This window comes from Cavia porcellus, unplaced genomic scaffold (genome assembly GCF_034190915.1).
Source record: "Cavia porcellus strain 051 isolate PalLab524CR breed Dunkin Hartley unplaced genomic scaffold, mCavPor4.1 scaffold_13, whole genome shotgun sequence".
In the NCBI taxonomy this organism is placed as follows: Eukaryota; Metazoa; Chordata; class Mammalia; order Rodentia; family Caviidae; genus Cavia; species Cavia porcellus.
The window spans coordinates 3191325-3214467 of NW_026947496.1; the positions used below are offsets into that span (position 1 = coordinate 3191325).

A 23143-nucleotide genomic window follows, 5' to 3' on the forward strand; every position below is an offset into this window, starting at 1 on the left:
TCAAACTGAATTACAAACTGAATTCTCCACAAACTGTGAGCCAAATAAAATGTTTCTACTTTAATCTTTGGTGGTAGGAATTTTGTCTAGCAAAAAAGAGAATACTGGTTGTGTTTTTGATAATAACTATTTTTCTGAATGAGATAGACTCTTCGTGTTGTTAAATTTTAATTTCTTGAGTGTCCAAGCATGTTGAACATATTTTCATAATTTTATTTGCCACATGTATTTTACATCTGAGAGCATTTATTTCTCTCAGATGCCAATTTTGAGATTGGGTCTTAAGATTTGAGAAGCCTGAGTTTTTCAGTTTTTATATATGTTCTAAACATTAGTTCTTTATCTGAAGAATGGCTGGCATCGGTTTTTTCAATCTTATGGAAAGTCTTCTTACTTGGTTGGTCATTTCCTTGGTTTTTCTGAAGTGATTTTTTTTTTTAACAAGATGAGATCCTGTTGCTGATTCTTTGTAGTATTTTCCAGAAATTGGGGTTTTGTTCATGAAGTCTTTGCTTACACCTAATTCTTCAAGAGTTCTACACATTATCACTTCCAGAAGATAGTGTTTTTGTTTTAATATTTATATATTTAACCCATTTTGATTATAGTTTGGTGCATGTTGACAGACATAAGTCTAGTTTAAGATTCTAGCATGTTAAAAGTCAGTTTTCCCAGCCATGTTTATTAAAGAGACAAGGGAAAATATGATAAAGCAAACTTGAGTTCAACCACCAGAATTTTTGAAATAATAGAAAAGTTAAAATTATGAATAAGAAAGCCAAATAAATGAATGTATAGAGAAAGTATTCTCACAGGTAAATTAAAGCATTTCTGAATAAAAAGAAAGACTTGCTTAGTTAATCTAGAGCAGATACTGATATAAAAACAGAAGTTTAGCAAAATATTAGAAAAAATGTATATCCATCATAGAAGGAAATGACATCCATGTAACACACTCAAACAGATACCCAGACCATTAGAATTTCCATTGAAAATATATGTAACTAGATGAACAATGATGAGGAGATAATAAGACATTGAGAAGACAGTATAGCCCCCATTAAAGTAATGTATCTTTAAAATAGAAAGTGGCCATGAAAAAAATTCTCTGAATAGCTACTAAATAATGCAAAGGGCAACTTAAATGTAATCATAGTCAATGACAGACAGAGTGAGCATGCCATGAAAAATCTCTTCACAGAAGTAAAGGAAATCATTAAAAAACAATTTTCCATACGCATACAAATAGTTGAGGTCTATATAATTCCAGTGAGCTAGGATACAAAGGATAATACATAAAATCATTACCTCTCTATATAATATTAATAAACTCACTGCAAAAGAAATTAGTGAAACTATACAGTTCATAATAACATAAAAATACTGAGATAATCACCTAGCTAAGGAAGTAAAAGATTTCTATATCAAAAATGACATCAGACTCTAAAAGCTAATTATGAAAGACATCAATAAAGAGAAAGATCCCCATGTTCTTTGTTTGGTAGGATCTAAATAATGGAAATGTCTAAACTTCAACAACTGATACACAGATTTAATGCACTCCTATTTAAAATAAAAATGTTGTTTCTAAAGAAGTTATAGAAAACCATCTTTAACTTTATATGGAATCAGAACAGGCCCAAAGTTTTCAAAAACTGTCACAGGCAACAAAAGCAAAGCAGATGACATTACAATCACAGAATTCAAGTTATAAAGCTACAGTGATAAAACAGTGGAGCAGTAATGGACTTTCACTGTACTGGACCCATTGGATAGCAATTATAGATAATACTATAAATTATGTCACCTGTAATAATCCTTTTCCTTGCAGTCCCTGACTACAACAATGTAATATTGTTAACATTCCATTTGATTATGATTAATTTTAACTTCTTATGGAAGAAAAATATTAATTCTAAACTTGAATTCCACTGACAACATGGAAGAGAAAAGTAAAAGTTGCATGCACATTTTAGGATACCTGAAAGTTTCATGCTTAGGAATGCATTTGTAGCAGCCAAATTGTGGACAAAGTTGGTCAGTTTGAAAGAGTAAGAAAATAATAATTCCTCAATTTTATTTACATAATTAAGAAACAGACTAATAAATACAGTCTTTTATAACATAGTTTAAAATCACACTGAGATACTCTTTCTCAATGGACTTGTTTTCTTCTAGATCACGGATGGTGGAAAACATTTCATTTCTTTCTATTCTGAGAGAAAACAATCATTTTTGCATTTCTTTGATGAAGTGATATGGTTTTCCAACAGTGTCTTAAACATCATATCTTTTTATGCTCACTCAGACTCACCTCCTTCCCCAAACGGAGCACAGGGATGGTAAAAAGGCAAGACAGGAACTACAGGGTGATAAAGATCCCAAGGATCTAGATCCTGTTCCTTTTGTGATTGAATTGATTAACTTCATTTTCTTTGTTTGTAAAATATTGCATTTCCTTACGTGACACCTGCTTCATGTGGAAGTCTACAGAAAGCTCTCTTCCAGGATGATTAATGTTTTTGGTGAATCAAAAGAATGCAGTAGAATTTGGCATCTGCAGGAAAACAGAAATGAAGCAATCAGGAAAATCCGGGTAGAGAAAACTTATGATGAGGGAGAAAGAATCTCATGGAGACAGAATGATTGCTACATACCTGCTTGGTAAGAGTGAAATGGTGAAGATAAAAGGTAAGGAAAAAAACAATCCTGAGAGTACATGTTGGCTAAAAACAAGAACCAGTAGAGTTAGACAAGAAAGTGATTCATGATTTCTGCTCAAAATTCAGCACTGTTTTACTGGAGAATGTAGTGTAAATTGTCTTGTGTTCTTCTGGCATATGAGAATAGAAGGTAAGGAGAGAGAGAGAGGGTCAGCATGGTCTTTATGGGCATGACAGGTCCAGTTATGACCTTGAATACGTTAGACAATGTGCACAGCAGAGGATTATTGCAAAAAAAAAAAAACAATAACAAGTGCATTTGGAATTCATGGTATTCAGTATAAAGCAATCACCAGTGACCATTGAGATAAAATGATATAAAGCAAAACAAACTGAGATACTATGTTTTATTGTTCCATATGTTCTTTTTTTAAAGAAAACTACTGAATTTCACTATTGTGAAATTTAGTGTTATTTATCATGGATTTTCATAGATGGTAGAAATATAAATACACGTGTTTTCCCTGCTCTGTGAGATGCATGCAAGTGGTTTACAAGTGTGACACCAGCTGAAACAATTCGTGTAGCAAAGAGATTTGTATTTAAAAATGGATTGGGATGCTACTCTTTGAAAAGGACCTTGTTTTGATCCTCATTACTGGCACAAAAAAGAGAAAAAAATGGAAGAATGTGGGGAAAGAATGAAGTGTAGGTCAAGTAGAAAATGAAGAGAAGTAAAAGTTGAAATAGAATGATAAGAGTAGAAGGGGAACAAGTTGTTTGAAAAGGAGAAAGAGGAGGATATGGAAGGGGAAATGCAGGTGGGGAAAGAGAAAGAAAATGAAATATCTGACTCAGTAGATGTCACTAAATTCCCCAAACTTTTATTTCCTTAAAGTAACATTACTTTTCCTTAATGATATGTACACATCCTTGTCCATTCTTTATTATTCCTCGGCATAGAAATATACAATATTTTTTTGCTTCTTTGAGTATATTTTGAACTTGATCATGTCACAAATAATTATATTAAATAAGTTTGTATGATGTTTACTTGTTTACCTGTTTTTTTAAACAGAATATTAAACAAAATGAAACAGAATAGAGCCAATCAATACAAAACAGTGAACATGATGCATGTATCAAAATAAGATAATAAGATAGCACCAAACACTAAATTAAGTTAGTTAAATTAAAAATAGCTGTTCACGCCATCAGCCGTAATAAAATCAAACAAACAAACAAACAAAAAAAAAAACAATGAAAGCAATAGAGAACTGCAAAACAAGAGAGCAGAAAATCAACAATGACTGCCATAGTGTATCTTGTTTACCTCTCTTTTGTTGTAGGAATCTCAAATTTGAACTAAAATGATAAAGGAAAGAAATCTTATCTTCATTATTATATATGCCACTCCAAATTGGCATGTAATTGTGTTGGATATTTTTTAAACAGAATCTGTCTTTTCTTTTATTGTTAACTTGTGCTTAACAGTCACAAATCCATCATTTATATTTGTTATCATCTATCATTTCTTTTACAGCATCAAAAACATATTTGAATCCTACTCTTTGAATTATTTGATGGCAGGCAACTTTCATATTTGTTTTCTGAAAATAATATTAGCATGCTTTATCTTTCAATTTCTTTTAATTTTTACATCAATTTGAACATAGACATTTTGCAAACATTATAGAAACTTTTTGTATTTATCCATTCTCTAAAAGTCTCATTTCGTGTAGCCTTGGGAATTCCACTTTACCAACAAGATAACACTAATGTGACACTCTTAAGGCTACTACTAGTGATTTTTGAATTTGGCTACCTATTTTAGTGTTTTGATCTTTCTCCATGATTAGATCTAGGACACTGTACCAAAATTCGTAGTTATGTCCTCTTCTTTTCTTTCTTTCTTTCTTTCTTTCTTTCTTTCTTTCTTTCTTTCTTTCTTTCTTTTACTGTTTCTTTCTTTCACTTTCTTTCCTTCTTCCTTTCTTCCTTCCTTCCTTCCTTCCTTCCTTCCTTCCTTCCTTCCTACTTTCCTTCCTTCCTTCCTTCCTTTCTCTCTTTCTCCCCACCCTTATTCTTTCTTTCTCTTGGAGATGTTTATGGTTTCTGAGCCTGTAGGTATTCTGAATTCTGTAGCTCATGAATTTTACTGAATGTTCCTGAATGTGGCCTCTTCTGATATCACTTTATTTTCAAATTGAAGTTTCAGTTTTTCCAAAAATGGTGTGCCCTTCTCCTGCAACATTTAGAAAACTTTCTTTACTGAAAATCTTGCCACTTGCAGCTTCTTGACACTCAGCCTCTTTTTGCGGTTTCAACTTTTACCAACCATTGAGGTATTCTTTATTGTATAGTTTTTCCTCTTTCATTATGTCATAGAAATGAATGGCACAATATATCATTGCTTCTCTGATTTATTCACTCATTAAAATACATTTATTTTGTAATATGTCTACTCTTATGAACTGAATTATAGTTTTCTCATTATATTTTTCATGTTTTATTACATTTAATACCAAGTATCAATATTTTTGTTTTCTTTTTACACATTAAAATGATACTATCAATTTGACATTTTTCTAATGATTGTCATGACTTAATCATGACTGAATTAGGTCAGGTACACAGGAGTAGTGAATCACCCTTTTGAGTATGTTTGTAGTGTGTTGATTAGAGGTTTTCCATGTAGGAGAGTGTACTAAGTAGGGAAAGACCCTTCTAGTTTTGGGTGAATTCATGCAACAGACTTGCAGTATGGATGCAATAAGAGGAGAAAAAGGAGAAAGCTGGACTGCATTTTTGAAGTTTCACTCTGTTTGAAGGGTGTTTCTGGGCCTATCTCTGTTACCTGCAGACATCACAGGCCAGTTTCTTCAGGCTTCCAAAGCACACTGAGATCAGAGATTCTGCATGGAGCTTGAGGGCCCAGCTGTGAACTGATGCTACTTCCTTAAGCTGCCTTTCTCTGACTCCCTTTTCTGGGCCTAAGCTACTGTAACATCTTGCTCTTTGGCATGGAGATGGCATTGTATATTCTGCTGCTGTGTTCCTGTAAATTCCGTATGGAATACACATATTCTCTAAAATATCTGGGCAGCTGCTGGGCCTCAGCACAAAATGAGCTCTTGATCATGAGACATTATGTTCTCAGGAAATGTGTGATGTCTATCATGAGCTGGGTGTTATCTAAGTGACCTTGCAACACAAACAAGTTCCCTGAACATCATAAGTTAAAGTGCTACATAAGGGATCAGATTTGAAAGAGTCCCTAAGCTGTACAAGCAAGATACTAATGATGAATCACACATGCCATGGTTTTTACTTCTGTGGAACAATTTTAGGACCCTCAACAAGCACCTAGGGGCTCATGATGTTTATACTATTACTTATAGACACAAAACGTGAACATGAGGACCAGGTTTGTAGGTTTACTTTGTATTATAAGTAAACTACTTGCCTGTGGACAACTGATGCACTACAGCCATTTTCCAAGACATCACTGAAGGATTTTGGTGAGGGGATGCTTCAGAGGGAGAATTCTGGGCAGTGAAGCTGATCATATAGTACACTTGAAAATGAAAAGATGAGAAATAGCATTTGATGAACCAGAGCTGATGGGCTGGCAAGATAAAAAGGGTTTTTGGATAGAATATGACATGGTAATTGCTTACAAACATTTTGGAAGAAATATGTGAACTGAGTGTTCCCTTTCAGTGAAGGAAGTTAAGATAATTTTGTGCTACATAAACACTCAGTATACCACTACCTCAGAAGAAGACTACTTCAGTAGCCAGGTGCACAGGAAGATACCCATGCTGAAAACAGCATAAGGCTCTTAGCTCAGCCACTTCTATCACTGCCCAGTTTTCTTGTGGGCAAAGGGATCTGAAGGCAAAGGTAAAGGCCATGAATGTCCTCAGTCAAATTACTTTCATCCATTATGACTGACATAGTCAGAGCTCAAACAGCCATTAGGAAAGACCATCAGCTGGAGATGCCTATGGTGGTGCTCTCCATGGTGATAATACTGTGCCACATGTACCGTTGATATTTGTCAGCTTTCACCATGGAATAAGCAGTAGTTTTCTTTACTGCAATATATGCATATTTATGGTGTGAACTTACTTTCCCTGTCTGTAATGCATCTTCAGAAATGCACATGTATCTACCTAAAGAAACCTTCCCCCACCATCATGTCTTCCACTCATCATTTCCTCTGACTGAGGGATGTACTTAATGGCCAAGAAGTTTGGCTGATATTGTTGGCTCGTGGAACTCCCTGGTCCTAACATGTTTTCCTTCATCCCCTTCTACCAGGATAGACAGAAAGATGAGAGTGACTTTGAAGATGCAATTACAATTACAGGGGACAATGGAGCAATACATAGGGCCAGTCGCCAGTTCTTCAGAAATGTTCCACATTATAATTATTTACTATGCTCTTAGTCAATAACCAATATATGGTGCTGTTATTTTCATAGTTTGACAGATACTCTAGAAACCAATGTGGATAACGGGGAAGATAGCACTAGCTTTTCCCCTAGGGATCCCTTGGGAAAATGTTTGCTTACAATTCCCATTACCATTTGCTCTGCTAACAGCTATACAGTACTAAAATGGCAAACAATTCTACTGACAGAAAAACAATGACTGTGTTCCACTGGAATCTGAGATTTCTTAGCAGTCCTTTTGAACTCATCATGCTTCTGATGATACACAGGGAGTTTGCTGCTCATGAATGATCGATTCTATCTAACTCAGATATCTGAAACTAATACTCCACCAGGAAGATAACATAGTAAGTAGGTTTGGTCCTCTGCAGTTTGTTTAGGAATTTCCTAATATTGGAAAGAATTGATAGTAAGGTCAGTGCAAAACTACCGCAATTCCACCCAGACAAAACGGGAGTCTGCCCAGATCCCCCAGGAGTCATGGATTATCCCTCGAGCTCAAGTAAAAAGACACCTACTAGGAAGCTCGCTGAATATATATAATCATATAGGTTATCCTTGTATTTTTCACTGCCTGCAAAATAATATTTTTGAACCACTGTCACCAATCTAATATTAAATCTACATTATTAAAAATATCATGAGGACTCAAACATCACCCAAAATAACTTTGAATCCTATTCTAAAAAAAAAAAAAAAAAAAAACCTTTGTTTCCCATTTCTATGCAGGTTAGTTGTATTGTGTTAGGTGTAATTATGAACTTGCTACTGCGTTTATTTGGAAGTTTAGTTTGGTTTAACTAGATGTATCTTGTCATGAAGTTTATAGAGATGACCAGTGACCATTAATCATGGTAAACAGATTAGAAATCCATTTCTACATATGCCTGTGAGATATTTACAGATATGTTTGGAATGTTCTTTACCCCACTGGGCATGTAAGACCACCCAAATTGATGTTGCGGCATCCAATGGGCTTGCAGACTGTGTAGAATAAAAAGAGTAGAAAGACCTGTTCTCCTGCACTCAACAGGAGCTCATCATCCTCAATCACCCATCTCAGCCTCTCTGCAGCAGCAGCTCTATTGTAAGATTTAGGGTTTTGATCTGAGTCCTAAAGTTGGTTCCTCCCCCATTGTGTTCTGCAACTTACAGCTTGTTTTCTTGATCAGGTCCTGGACAATCTGGCTCTCCAGCCTTCAACAGCTTTGTGAACTCCCTGCTGCCACACTGTAAGTGTATACAATATAGCTCCTTGCATAACTACATTTCTCTGTGCTTAATGTATATTGTTTCTGTCCTTCTAGAGAATCCCTAAGCAATCAATATAATAACATGGTTCTCAATATTGATTATTCAGTGATGGAAACCATGAAAAATATACAATGCTAGTTCTTACTTACCAGTTTTATCATAGGTATGAATTTATTATTTTTACTCAGAAAGTTTAGTTTCTGTTCCCTTTTGTATAATCAGGCTGAGCTAAATTTCTATAAGTAATTTTCCCTAAGAAGTTATCTCATAACAGTGAAATGTTTCTTTCATTTTTCTCTCCAAATCCATCATTATGTAGATTATTTATTTGCATAATAGATTTTTCCACGAAATATGTGTATTTATTGTGCATAAATATTTATTCTTCCATATTAACTGCAACAGTTAGTATTCTCTTGCATTTATCATTGTAATTAATTAAAAATACACATAATGCTATTAAGTTATGTTACATTTAATATAAATGGCTAAAAATAAATGGCTTATGGTGGCAATTTTGATGGATTTGAATAAAGAAATTTGCAAATCTATTTTCTTTCAAAGAGAAAAAAACCCCAAAATTTCAAATAAAGAAATATTTTGAACCGTGAAGCATACTTACCCTAAAGTTGCAGGTCGCATTCCCTCTTAAAATCTTTTGCTCAGTCACTATTTTTGCAATGTATTCACCACATTAGCAGTGTGTAGGGAAAGACTAGGTTTGTGTCAGGAAATGACCAGATATATGAACTGATATCAGAATATTTCAATTGGGATCAATACATATTCATATCATTCCTTCAATGACCCTTATTTCCCCACTGTCACAACTCCTCACCTTTCACGTTGGTGTCACTTGTTGACAGTTTTTCTTATGCCTATGATTCCAAGAGAGGAAAGAAATGCAATGCAGCATATATTTCTCTGTAACCCAGCTCCTTTTTTATATTAATTCCAAATTTTTTGATCCAAAGGAAAAAAGCAACTATCCAGTACCATTTTGAACTCCTGTCCCTGCATTTAGAACCAATGAATCATCAAATGTGTTGTTTAGGTTCAAAATTTAGCACTGCTTAAGCTAAGGTAGTTAGAAGATCCTGTTCAAAGATGCTAGTGTTAACTTTTTTTACTCAGATATTTGATAAAATGATTTGTGATATTCAAAACATGGCAAAGAAATACCATAGAAAGAGATTATTGTTGCATTCCTTCATTTTTCATATAATTTCAGTGAGACTTCCAAGTTCTCATGTTGTTTTAGATTTATGGATATAAAATTTAGTGAAAGTGACCACAAATTTAATTCACTATTCTATACATCATGTAAAAAATCTCCAAGTGGTGAAAGGATGTTTTGAACCATTTTCAGAGTAAGATATGTCACAGAATGCTACTTGATTAAGAGTTAATTACAGCATTTCAACCTCTGTCCTTGAAAATGAACAAACAGTGGGCAAGCCTTTCAGCTTATTTCATGAGATCAAATGTTTGAGTGAATAGGTGTGATCTGGCACATCTGTCTGGTCTCAGAAAATCCTGTGCTTTTGACGCTCTCAAATCTTTCTGCTGTGAATGCTGGTAACTTACAAATTTAGACATAACTGCACAGCATGTGCTTTAAATTATATATTTGGTAAATCATTCAAATTATTTACTTGTTAAATCTACCTTGTTCAAATTCATCCCTGTTCAAACAGAAGTAATCAATTTTTTGCACTATAAATTAGGTGAATTATTTCTGTATCTTTATATTCACATCCTCCATGCCTGTTTCTTAATCTCTATATGGTGATAATAATTTAAACTTAAATACATGCTGAACTATGCAGAAATACATGCTAAATATACTGAGAGACAAGAGAGAGAGAGACAGAGAGAGATCCCATTCACATATGTCACATGAAGTAGACAAAATAGAGCATGTAAAATCAAGGAAAATTATATATAATTATCATATATATATATACATATATATATATATGATCTTTTACCTTCTTTTTTTGTCTTTTCCCAAATCCCAGTTATTATTTCCTTGTGAGAAATTTAATTCCCTAGCACTTTCACACTATCTCCTTTATATTTTGTACCTTATTTAGATACTTTTATTTTCTTTTAAAGAGTGTAAAATTAAACACAACAAAACCGAACGAAACCAACATAAAAAAAACAATGTAAGAGACATAAATTTCAAAGCAACACAGAGATCCTCACTATCTATCATATTGTCTCTTGTTTTATTCAAAGTAGTTGCCCATATCTTCATGTACAGAGAATTCACATGAAACAACATAATATAGAACTTATCTGAACAAGTTGAGGAAGGTGTTTTAGGTCCTCAAGACCAGGCAATAGGGAAATCCACAATGGCTGTCACAGCATCTCTCATGCTCTTCAAATATCTCTTCAAAATAGCTGTCAATATCTTCATGTATGTTGAAATTATGCAAAAAAAAAAACAGGCTAAAATCACACTGAACAAAGAATAATAGTATTGCTGGATTTCACATCATAGTGCTATGGAATCAGCAGTGGGTAATGTAGTGTCTCTTTTTTTAAAAGTAGTTGTTCATTTCATCATGCATTATATAATCAGCTCTCATAAACTGTTTATGAGGTTCTATGCATGTATGTGTCTCTACATGTATTTCTATCTTTTCTACATTAGAGGAAAAAACAAAGCATAGCAAGACAAAACAAAACAAAAACCTATAAAAACATGAAATGAAAAAGTCATATAAAGCCACAGTACACGGTCATCTTCAATGGTTACTGTGTTGTCTCTTGTTATCTTCAAGAAGTGACTATATAATCAGGCATAGAATAATTGAATATAGCAGTGTACAATAATATTAATAAAAGCAAATCATTGTATCCAGTGTAAAACTTCAAAAGCAGGTAATAATCAAACCAGAGTGGGTATCCTAGTGAACCTTTTCATCTTTAGTGTAGTTGCCTATACTCTCAGATTTGATACTATCAGTCATAACAGATTTCAATAAAATCAGTCAGTACAAAACAACAATCTAACAAACCAGATTGAACTAAGATCATCATGATAAAATAGTGTAAATTATACAGGGCTTCAGATTAACTTAACAGGAAATTAATGATGATTATAATACTATATCCTGCTACTTTCAGGATAGTTGTCTGTGCCCTCAAATCAAGTACAAGTAGACCAACTGGAACAGAATATAATCAATCTAAGCAGAGCAGTGTGAACAATGTGAGTTTTAAATCTTGATACAATACTAACAATACCCTTTGCCTCTGCCTTCTTTTTAAAGACTATTCCTCCCCTTTCACTCCCACAGGGTGCTGTACATTTTGTGTACCACAAACTTCCTCAGTTTTTAGATTGGGGGCAACATGCTATTTACATAAGTGGTTCTAAAACTTCTCACTCCTGGACTTGATCTCAAGTTGTATTCCTTACATAGAAAAGTCTCAAGGTTTTCCTTCATTATAGCTGAGTAGTTCTCTACTGCATGTAATTTTCTTTTTTTTTCAACCTATCTGCAGATGCTGGTTGAGTTGCCCCTATTTCTCTCTGGTTCCCTCTCACATAGAGCATTGTTTTCTCATATTTGATTATCTATCCATAAACACTTTTTCAGGTTAATTATATTTCCTATACAGAGCATCTCAGTGGACCCTACCTCCTGATATATTCTGTCTATGTTGTTTTACTTTTAGTGTATCAAGGCCATTTATGTTAGAGATTATAGCCAAACTTCCCAGTCTCATTTATGCTATGATATTTTTCTTTCATTTGTTATCTACTTTCCTCCTTCATTCCACTGCCTGCCCCATTTATTGAGACCTCTCTGTCACTGAAATTCTGCTTTTTTTCTGTTTTTGAATGTCCTTCATTATTGCCTGTAGGGTTGGATTGGTGGTCACAAATTCTTCCCGTTCCTCTTTGTCATGAAAACATCTTGTTTCTCCATTAATTTCTAGAGACAGTTTTTCAGGATACATCAATCTGGATTGGAGGTTATTTTTTTTCAGGGCTTGGAATGCTTCACCCCAAGCTCTTCTTGATTTGATGGTCTGTGTTGAGAAGTTTGCCATAATTCTGAGGGGTTTTCCTTCTTTTCTTGTGGCTTTTAATATTCTGTTCTTATACTGAATTTCTGGGATCTTGATTATATTATTATAGCTCTGTTTTGGTTGTAGGTGGCTGGAGTTCTGATGCCTCATACATCTGAATATCATTTCCTTTTCCTATGCTTGGAAAGTTTTCCTTAATTATTTCTGTGAATAGGCTTTGTGTTTCCTTTGTTTTTACTCCTGATTCTTCACTCATGCTTTTTACTCAAGTTATAGATCCTCTTGTTGTCTTCTAGCCTATGTATTGTTACTGCCTGTTTCCTTGTTATTTTAAAGAAATCTTTTCTTTCATGATTACACATTGTAAACATGTCTTCAAGTTTTGATAGTCTATCCTTAGTTTCTTCTGAGCAGGTTCTCCAGCTTTCAATGTAGTTCTTAAATTTCTGGTAATCTCTTTGCATCTGCTTCATGTATATTCTAGGTTTTCTTTATATTTTTCATCAAACATTTCTCTCCTTTTTTGTGTTGCTCCATTCTTCTGTCTGTGTCTTCTTGAGAGGTGCTTACAATTTCTTTTATTAATCTATTTATATCTTGCTTTACTTGAATTAATATTTCAGATTTGAGCTCATCTATGGGGCCCTGAAAGTCTCTCTTTATGTCTGCTGATGTCTCATATTGCAAGTTTGCTGCCTTCAATCCCTTTTATATTTACTTCTCCTGGATCAATATTCTGAGGGATGTGGGTTGGGGCCTTGGGGCTTTTTCTTATTTCTTTATCTTGTCATATTTTTGGTTTCTTCTATACAGGTGTATACTGGAGGTCCCATCCCCTTTCCTTGTTGGCTATGGTTATCCTGAAGTGCAGTGGCTAGGGTTTTCTGTCCTCTTCAGTTTGCTGTTTGTAATTGAGGTGCAATCAGAGATAGCATTTGCTGGCCCCTCTGCTCTGGGACAGCCAACCATTCGGGGACTTCACCACGTTAGTTGGTGCTGTGTATACAGAACTAGTTTGGAATGACATATTGGGTCCTGGCCAGAAGTGTGACCCAGGCTAAGCAAATCCTACCAAATGCTCTGGAAAGGGAGTAACTGAATGAAGTCATTGCTGCTCCTAGTTCAGGCTCATCCTGCCTTGTCGATGTCGCTCCCGGCCGGCAGGAAGGACACACGACAAAGTCTGGCAGTGGACAACCTTTTCTTTTATTTTCTCTCCGTACAGCCTGCCCTGGGATCGCTCCCAGCCGAAGCCTCCTCTGGTCCGCTCCCCGCGGCTCCTTCCGTGCTTCGCTCCGAAGCCTCTACCGGTCCGCTCTCCGCGGCTCCTTCCGGGCTTCTACTTCCCCCCAGGGGTGGCACCAGTATATATACGGATACAGTGTCCAATCATATTAAAGTAAGCAAGGCAAGCTGATTGGCTAACATATTATTGAGCGGGTTGTTTACGCGGTAAGCAGGAAACTAACGTGCTCGATGGGAGGGGTAATCTAACTCAGGCTTTACTCTTTACCACAGGCCGCATGATCGCTATATGCGGCGGCTCGGCAATGTGGTGGCTCCCAACATCTCCCCCTTTTTTATTTTAAATAAGTCTACACATCACAGCCCGTCCTGAATTGAGTGTAGAGGCCTGTGCCCTGATAGGAGGCCCACCAAGGGCTCTCGGCGTCGGCCCGGGTCGGCCGTCCCCGAGTCTGCCGAGGCCCCGAGGCCCTCGTCCTTTTTCCAGGGCCAGGAAGGAACCGGACGGAACCTGGATGCACACAGGCATACACTCATGTCGCTCCGCATGATCCCCCCGGGGCGACATTTGGTTTGGGCGGAACCTAGTAATTCAGCGGCTTTCGTGCGGTATGGGGTAGGGCCTGTCTTAGGTTGAGTCATGCTGGGGAGGCATGCTCTTACCCGTCATTGACTCATCTACCCTGCTATATCATAATTTTTTAGAGGAGGAGTGTGGGAAGCTCACCGTCCCTAGACTCGGTCGTAGGCTAGGCGAGCGAGCCATGCATATGCCTGAGGATCTTCTTGTCCATTTCGGGCTACCGCTATTTCTATTCATCTTGTTGGTTGGTCTGTGATGGATCTCCGGTAGGGCAGGTCTGATCTTCAGTCGAGGGCTTTGTCGCCCGTGTCAGTCTCTCCGGTACCCACAGTGGTTCTCGTCCCGATTCCTGCAGAAAAACACAAACCGCGCCTCGGTTCCAGCTGATTACCGGATCCGGGCCCATCCATTGTCATGCCATAGATAACCGCGCCTTTGGAGGCAGGCCTTGGCTTACTCCCCCTTTTTGTTTTTTATTTTTTATTTTTTATTTTTATCTTTTTTTTATTTTTTATTTTATTTTATTTTTTTTTGTTATTGGTACCAGGGATCGAACTGGCGATTGCCTGCTTACAAGGCAGGCGCTTATGCCGCTAAGCTAAATCCCCAGCCCCCATTTCCTCGACCGGCGTTTTTCTCAGCCTGCTCGGCAGAGAACTCTGTGTACCAGGCTCGCCAATCCAGGTAACTACCCGAGGGCAGACACGCCTTTGCCAGCTGAATCCAGTCTGCGGGGGTGAGGGGCCCAGAAGACAGGTTCTCCAGCATGGCAATGGTGTAAGGCGCAGTCGGCCCAAAGGTTGTAACTGCATTTTTAAGTTCTCTAATCTGCTTTATCTCAAAAGGCTCCCATGCATTACGTCCCTGGCCCATAGCTACTTGTACAGGAAATATCCCGTAGGGGCCACTATCTATCCCAGGTGGTGGATGTACCTCATGAGACAAACGTCCCCCCTGCCAAAGCCGCCTGTAAAAATACCGACCCGCCGGCGGCGGAGCATAAGACGGCGGCCGTGATTGGGCGGAAAATGGGGGCCCGTGCATCACTTCCTGTTCTGGCGAAAGGGGAGGGAGCTCCCACGTGGCCGCCTCGTGGCGAGGGATCACTTCCGGGAACAGCCCCCAAGGTGGGGCGGAAGGCTTCGCCTCCCTCTCGCGCCAGGGGGCGCTCAGGAGCTCTCTACTCCTCCGCAGACCAAGTTGAGTGGAGCGCAATTCGCGGCGCAACGCTGGGAAAGAACCCTGCGACTCCTTATCGAGCGGCCTATCCTCTTGGCATCTAGGCTCCTTGGTCTCATCGTTGTCTAAGCCTTCCTCGTTCTCGGAGTCAGACGACTCCGAGGCCTGAGCCCCGTCTTCCTCCTTTATATCTTTGTCTCCTTTGACGGACCCCTCCCGGGAGCTCCCTGACTGGGCCTGTTCGAATGCCCTACGCACTTTAATGAGCTCTTGAGAACCTTCCCTGCAACCACCCTCGCTCTTCAAGCATGCATATATCATTTCCCACAGTGGCCGAGCGAAGACCGAAGCCCCGCCCTCCCTTTCCGCTAGAGAAAGATCCCTGCCCAACTTCTCCCACGAGGGCAGGTTTAAGTGCCCTGTGGGCAAGAACCAGGGAGTGAAACTATCAATCTCCTCAAAAAAGCTCTCCAGCATTTTGCGTCCCACCTTGAGGTCTCTGGACTTTAAGAGCTTCCGGAGGACCTGTACCAAGGGCTGGGTGTCGTTACTCGGTACGTTACCCATATTTAATATGTTACTCACCACGTGAGGCCCAAAAATCTGCCACTTACGCGTGAGCCTGAGGGGAGTCTAAAAACCGTGTAGGTGCGCGCCACCCAGGGCCCAGGTTTATCCCCTGCTCACCTGTCTCGCAGTGCTGTATCAAGGAACGTTGTCCACTACCACGTCTCGGGGGTGATCAGTTGTTCCCCGTGCGGGCCTCCAAATGTCGATGTCGCTCCCGGCCGGCAGGAAGGACACACGACAAAGTCTGGCAGTGGACAACCTTTTCTTTTATTTTCTCTCCGTACAGCCTGCCCTGGGATCGCTCCCAGCCGAAGCCTCCTCTGGTCCGCTCCCCGCGGCTCCTTCCGTGCTTCGCTCCGAAGCCTCTACCGGTCCGCTCTCCGCGGCTCCTTCCGGGCTTCTACTTCCCCCCAGGGGTGGCACCAGTATATATACGGATACAGTGTCCAATCATATTAAAGTAAGCAAGGCAAGCTGATTGGCTAACATATTATTGAGCGGGTTGTTTACGCGGTAAGCAGGAAACTAACGTGCTCGATGGGAGGGGTAATCTAACTCAGGCTTTACTCTTTACCACAGGCCGCATGATCGCTATATGCGGCGGCTCGGCAATGTGGTGGCTCCCAACACTGCCTGATTCCAACATGTGATCCAGTTGGTTGTCCCTTTCCCATGGGAGGGTCTTATTCTCAGCGCACACTGCCCATTAATTCAGGTCCCTCACTGACTCTGTTCTCCCATGGGCCCTCCAACCTCCAAATTCACCATGATCATAGCTCTGGCAAGTCGAGGTGGTGAGAGTTCAGGCCACTTCAGTGAGAACACCCTGGCCTCTAATCTTGGCTGCTCCAATGGGAGCCCCAAGACTGCATGTTTGAGGAGCTCTTTTCCCTTTAGTTTATTTATGGGTCGAGAGGATCCATCTCGCTCTGGATGCTTATTATGGCATCTAAGTTGTCTCGCTCAGGGATGCTCTGTATCTTGTTGTTTATTGATCCACCTCTTTAGCTCCTCTCCCTCTAGATTCTTACATTAGGTAGACAGAATGATATTTACATATGCAAGTCTGATTTATTTCACTTATGAGTATGGTCTCAAATAACATCTATTTACCTTAAAAAGTCTCGTTTATCCTTCATTGTAGTTGAATGATACTCCATTGTTTAAAAATATTACATCTTTTTTAATCCTATTTGGTGGTCTATGGGCCGTTGGGTTCTTTCATAGATTTAGCTATCTGAAATTGCAAATATAACACTGTAGTGTAATAGTTTCGATATTTGAAGGATATTCAGAAGTGAAATAGCTGGGTCAAATAGAACATCTAATCTTTTTTTTTTCTTTTTGAGAAATCTCTAAAACAATTACTCCAGTAGTTGCACCCGTCTAAACCCCCCCCCCAAAGATAGAGAAATGTTCCTTTCCCACCAGAGCATGATCAACATTTTTATTGGTTGATTTGTTGACGATACCCATTCTTTCTGGAGTGAAATGTTTAAAAGAAAAGCATGATTTTCATATCTGAAAGTATATCAGTTTAGACACTGGAGAAACAAGAGGTCAAATAGATAAAAATGCACAGGTATGCATTATGATCATTGCTGAAATGCTAGAGGTACATATTTCTTAACATAGGTACCTATACAGCTTTGCTGTTTTTCTTGTCTGTGTTCCACATTTTAAGTTATATGAAGGCTGAGAAAATAAAAGCATAGCAAAGTAGGAGGGTGGGAAATCAGAAAAGTCAGTTTGGGAACCAATTATATTCTAGAACAAATAGGAAAACTAGATTAAAGAGGCAATTTCCTAACTATTTTCAGACTTTTTGGAGCCTTCTTTTGAAACCAATTACACATGCATTAGATGTAAGCACATAAAGCAGATAGATGCCTATTTTTTACTCCCAAAACCAATGCACTGAATTTTTCATTGGTTCCAGATAGATAACCTTGTACTCCCTCGAGTGAGACTTCTATTTCAAGTATATGAAAAGTTGTCATACAACCTCTATCAACAGCCCCCTTGACAAGAAACCGACCCTGAAGACAAAAGTGAGTTCCTGCCCAATACAACCAGCACCTAGGAGCCAGTGTCTGGCTTTGCATGCTGTAGGCTCTCAGGGGCACTGTGGTCTGTGGTGACAGTAGCCACATTGCAGAGCAGAGCAGCAGGACAGGTAGCAGTGAGAGCAATCGCACTGTACCTGGAAATCCCAAAGAAAACCCAGTGCTGAATAAAGTTCTGTAAGCTGGAAATGCAGATGATCTTATCTCAACCAACACCCCACACCTAGGAATTTTCTGTGAGAAATGTGTGTTTTGTTTATCCAGTGCAGGTTAACTTGACTCCTGAGTGAGTGGTGGTTCCAGTCCTGACCCTGCTAAATCACACGTTCTCTATGGCCCTGGCATTTGTCCCCTTCTGCTTGTGCTATTGCAGTGACCACTCTTTCACTCCACACTTGTTCTAGCCTTGTCCTGATTCTACTGAAAGTGATCTCAGTGTGAATGTACCCTTTGATATGACGAAACCTGCTCAGAGGTACGACTTTGGCCTCTACTCTGATGATAACAAAGAAAATTTATCACCCCCCCAATAATTTATCCATGATCTATTCTTGCCTGTTATAATACTGCTCTACTGATTTTCAGCCATAGACACGGTTTTAACAGGATTTTAATGAAATCTTGGAATTCTAGAAGAATAATAATATTGAGAAATTGTTATCAATTTGAAATGCAATCCTAAAAGTATTTCTTCTAATCAGATAGTTATGTGTGTTTTTGTTTATTTTCTTGTAGTAATATTTAGACCAATAGCTTAACATAATGTTGAAGAACATCCATGACCTACAGAAAATGTTTACACATATAGAGGACCTTCTGATCAGTTTTTTCAGTCAGCCTCTGAGTAAAAGTCACTTGTAACTAACCTATCTGTGTCTCGCTCTTCTTGTGGCATGCTCCAACTTGTTGCTCAGGAGAAGCACATGATCATCCAGGTAATCTACTTGATGCACTCCTGGGATGATCCCCTGAGCCACCTCATAGCCCAATCAGCTCACCTCCCCAAAATTCCCCATAGTTTCATGATGAAAGCTGAGTTGATCCAGGAGAAAATGCACTATCTTCTAGAAGGCCAGGAGATCATGGTCAAGCAGGTGAATATCTCCTGATGGTTTCTTGGTTTTCAGATTTCAGGGTCCCCTCTGCATTGGGAAGTAGAGTGACAACCCTAGCTTTGCAGGAATAACACTTATCCTGAATATTGCACCTTCCAGTCTACTACCCCACAGAGCCAGAGGCATAGGCAGCCATGCAGATTTCAATGACATGGGGTCTCAGGGCCTATCCTGCTCAGAGAGCTGCCTCCCCTGCACAGAACAGAAGCCCCCTGGACTACCCCTTCATGGGTTGTAGTTACACATCTTCCCTGAGAAGAAATTCACACAAGGGTGCCTGCAAGAAGTGCATCGCTCAACATATTTTAGGACTCCCATGCTTAAGTTTTGGACAGATTCAAACTTTTTTAGCCTTATCAGTTGTTTAGAATCAAGAAAGAGAAAGAAAAATAACAACATGATTTCATGCTCCATCAGTGTATGCTACCCAGAGGAGACTGAAATTTCCATAGAACCTATGCTTAGAATCACTAGGTTATATAGCAGTATAAACCCAATGGGACCTCTTGTGGAATGCTTCTTATTCTATAACATGTAGAACATTATACCTCATTGTTTGGTATTTGCAATTTAAAACTTGCTCCATTTTACTAAATGTCCTCAGACAATTTATCATACCTTCACTGCATCACTCTTTTAATGTGCTTGTCCAGTGTAGTAGCGTTACTTAAACAAAATTACAATAAAATGATTTCTGAATTTCTCAAAAAATAATGCATCATCAGAATAAAGATTCAGCATTACTTAAATAATAACACAATAAATGATAGATTTCACTTTTCAGGTACTAGGTATTGTTAAATAATTTTTTTGTGATTGATTGTCACTTAAGATATTTATCTTAAACTCATAACACATTGCACTGCAAAGTATAAATTAATTATTAATTTTCAAAATTTTCTTCATTGCTAAGTACCAAATCCTAGAGCTCATTAAATGGTTTGTATTGGTTCAATTCTTTTTCTAATTATCCTACCATTTTTCACTTATTCCTGTTCATACCACATTGTATATTTATATGCATTTTAAAACAACATACATTAATGTATATATTCATGTATGTTTTAAAACACCATGTTTAAGGATTAAACACTAAAAGTAACTTAAAACAAACAGGCAGAGATTAAGATCTCCCAATGCACTTTAAATTTGAATAAAAGTCTAGCAGATCAAGGTATAAACTCACCCCTGTTTGTGTCCTTCGCTTCTGAAATCAGCTGACATCTTCACAGTATCAGGATGGTTCCTGGCATCTGAAATCCCTGGGACCTCCAGCTAGCATGGGACTTTTGAGCTCACAGAGGCCCACTGTCTTCTCTTGTACTGTGCACAACATTGTGAGGCACTGTCCCACACTACTCATAGCATGATGCACAACACAACACTTGTTCCCGGTGCCCATCTTCTTATAGGTGCTACTTCCTGCAGCTGCAATACCAGGGAACTTGAAGCAGCTGCTCCTCATGGAGAGCAGAGAAGAAATAATCCTGGGTAGAGGTAGAGACCCTGAACTGTCAGAGTCTTGTGCAAGACTTAGTGCCTTTCTCACCACCTATGAGGATTTTTATTTTACAAGAACCCTATGAAGAATAGATTCAATTCAAAACAATGCAATATGAATAATGTACTATCAAAAATGCAAAGGGTTCACCCAGGAAAAATGATGTAAATTTCCCTTAATTGACATACTAAAACTTGATGCTCCACTCTCCCTGATGACATCCATATCTGTCTTGCACTAGCAACTTTCTGGATGTCCATTTCTCTACTTCTACGGAAGCACACTTCACCAAGTGATACATGCAAGGCAGGCAAATAACAGATGGGCTCTGCTACTAGATGTTAGCTATTTTCTGATTAATAGATTCATGATCCCTTTTGTCAGATACATCAAAAGAGAACATTGGAAAAAGATTTACATTTCCATCTTTTTCTCTAATCTTAATTGAATAACTGATTAGAAAAAATATGAAAATTATATTATTATGAGTAATATATTGCTTCTCTCTTTGGTGATTAGGTTGGCCTTCCAGACACAGATTACATGGACTATGTTGTCTGGACTGAACTCCCATCCCTGCAGTCAGCTGAGGGAAAAGATTTCATTGATACTTTTCACCACTTGTACCTCTGCCTCTCAGGGATATATATATATATGTATATATATATATATTGTGGACAGTTTCCTAAAGGTCCTAAAAGCCCAAGATCCCAAGATAGGCACAACTAAGCCCACAGCCCTTGTTGCTGCTCTGAGATGGATCTTAATGACCCATACCTTGGACATATTCTTTTAATTTTACATAATTTTATTTACTTATGCATGTAATATTATGAAGCATCTCTTCTCAAAAAAGTAAAAACAGAATATTTTGCATTATCAAAATATTGGAAGTCAGTGTGTAAAATTTTCTTTCCATCATTAAATTAAAATCTTCCCCAGATATATCACTAAAATTGCAAAATTTATATTGATTGGTACTGTTTCTGTCAAAAATATTTGTCAGCCCTCCCAACCTTGGACCCTGGAAATCAAACACAGATAACAGGCTGCATCTGTGCCCACCCTCTCAAACCTCAGACCCTGAACCTCCACCTAGAAGGGCAGACTGCTTGCATGCCTGCCCTCCAAACCCTCAGGCCCCAGACTTTCACCTCAGAGGGTAGGTCACTTCCATGCCTCCCCTCCCCAGCCTTGGACCCCAGACTTCCACCTTGGAAGGAAGGCCATTCTGCCCAAGCTCTCCTCCCCTAGGGTACCCCTATACCTCCTGTCCCTGGTATTGCTGTTGATCTTTGGCCACTTAGCCCCTCCAAGTTCCTTGGAGTGCAATGGATTAATATTGTTGGGTTGATGGGAAACTCAGTAACCCCTCAACCAAACAGAGGATCTCAGCAGGCTTTAATCAGTGTGGTGAGTTTTCCTTAAAACAGACATCTTCTTTGGACAAACAGGAGCAGTGTTCAAGTCCCTCCACCTGTAGGAGATTGCCAAGATTGGTAAGCATGTGGGTGAGTCCTTCCTCCATACAGAGAACAACAAGGGGGTAGAGGAGTGTGCCAATAATACCTCCAACAACCTGGAGGAAATTAAAAGAGCTTATGAGACACCTAGTGATACTATAGGGTCCTGGCTGAGACAAACACTATAAACAGGGAGATCTAGGGGCCTAGAATAACCACAAGACATAGTAACAGTGGGAACCAAGGGTTGACTTACATAAATACTCCTAAGCTAGTCAGCCTAGGAGCACTATAGTGCTCACCCAACAGGTTCTGCAGGAGGTGTTCAGGTGACTGCCCCTCCTATTCATCGTAGTACCCAACAATTGGTCAAACATGAACCACACAGTAGAACTCTAAGATATACACTATAGATGGTTGAGACTAGTGGGATTGGAAGACTAAATATTAGCCCAAAAGTTGAAAATGACAAAAAAAAAAAAAAAAAGGAAAATGAAATCTTAAACATCAATCCGTCAGAAGCAAGTACAGGAGACAGTGAAATAGAAGATTTTAAAAGCCATACAACTGAAATTTTTGAAAAGATAGCATGAGAAATAAAGAAAAAAATCAACAAGGTTATAGAGGAAATCAAATTAGAAATTATATCTCATGTCAAGACAGAAATGACAACTTTAATAAAAGAGCTGCTCAGCATAGGTAGAGGACACTTAGACAAAAAAGTAAAGATAATGAGATAATGGAAATCTTGAATGAATGATAAAGAAAGGAAGTAGTATCCATGAAACAAGTTCAAAGATATGTCCAAGGACAAAAAATTCTATTGAACATTGACAATATCTTTTAAATAAAGCTGAGAATAGAAATTCAGACCTTGAGGATAGGATTGTAACTATTGATCCTCAAAAGGTAGAACTTTTAAAAATAACAAGGCAACATGAAATGACAATTCAACAGATTCAAGATGATGCCAAGAGAAACAATATAAGAC

At 38.4% G+C, this 23143-nt stretch overlaps 1 pseudogene; it reads left to right on the plus strand.

The window, feature by feature from the left end:
• Window positions 1-21418, plus strand: part of LOC100712597 (prolactin-like) — a 54049-nt pseudogene extending 32631 nt beyond the window's left edge.
• The last annotated feature ends 1725 nt before the right edge of the window (window positions 21419-23143 follow it).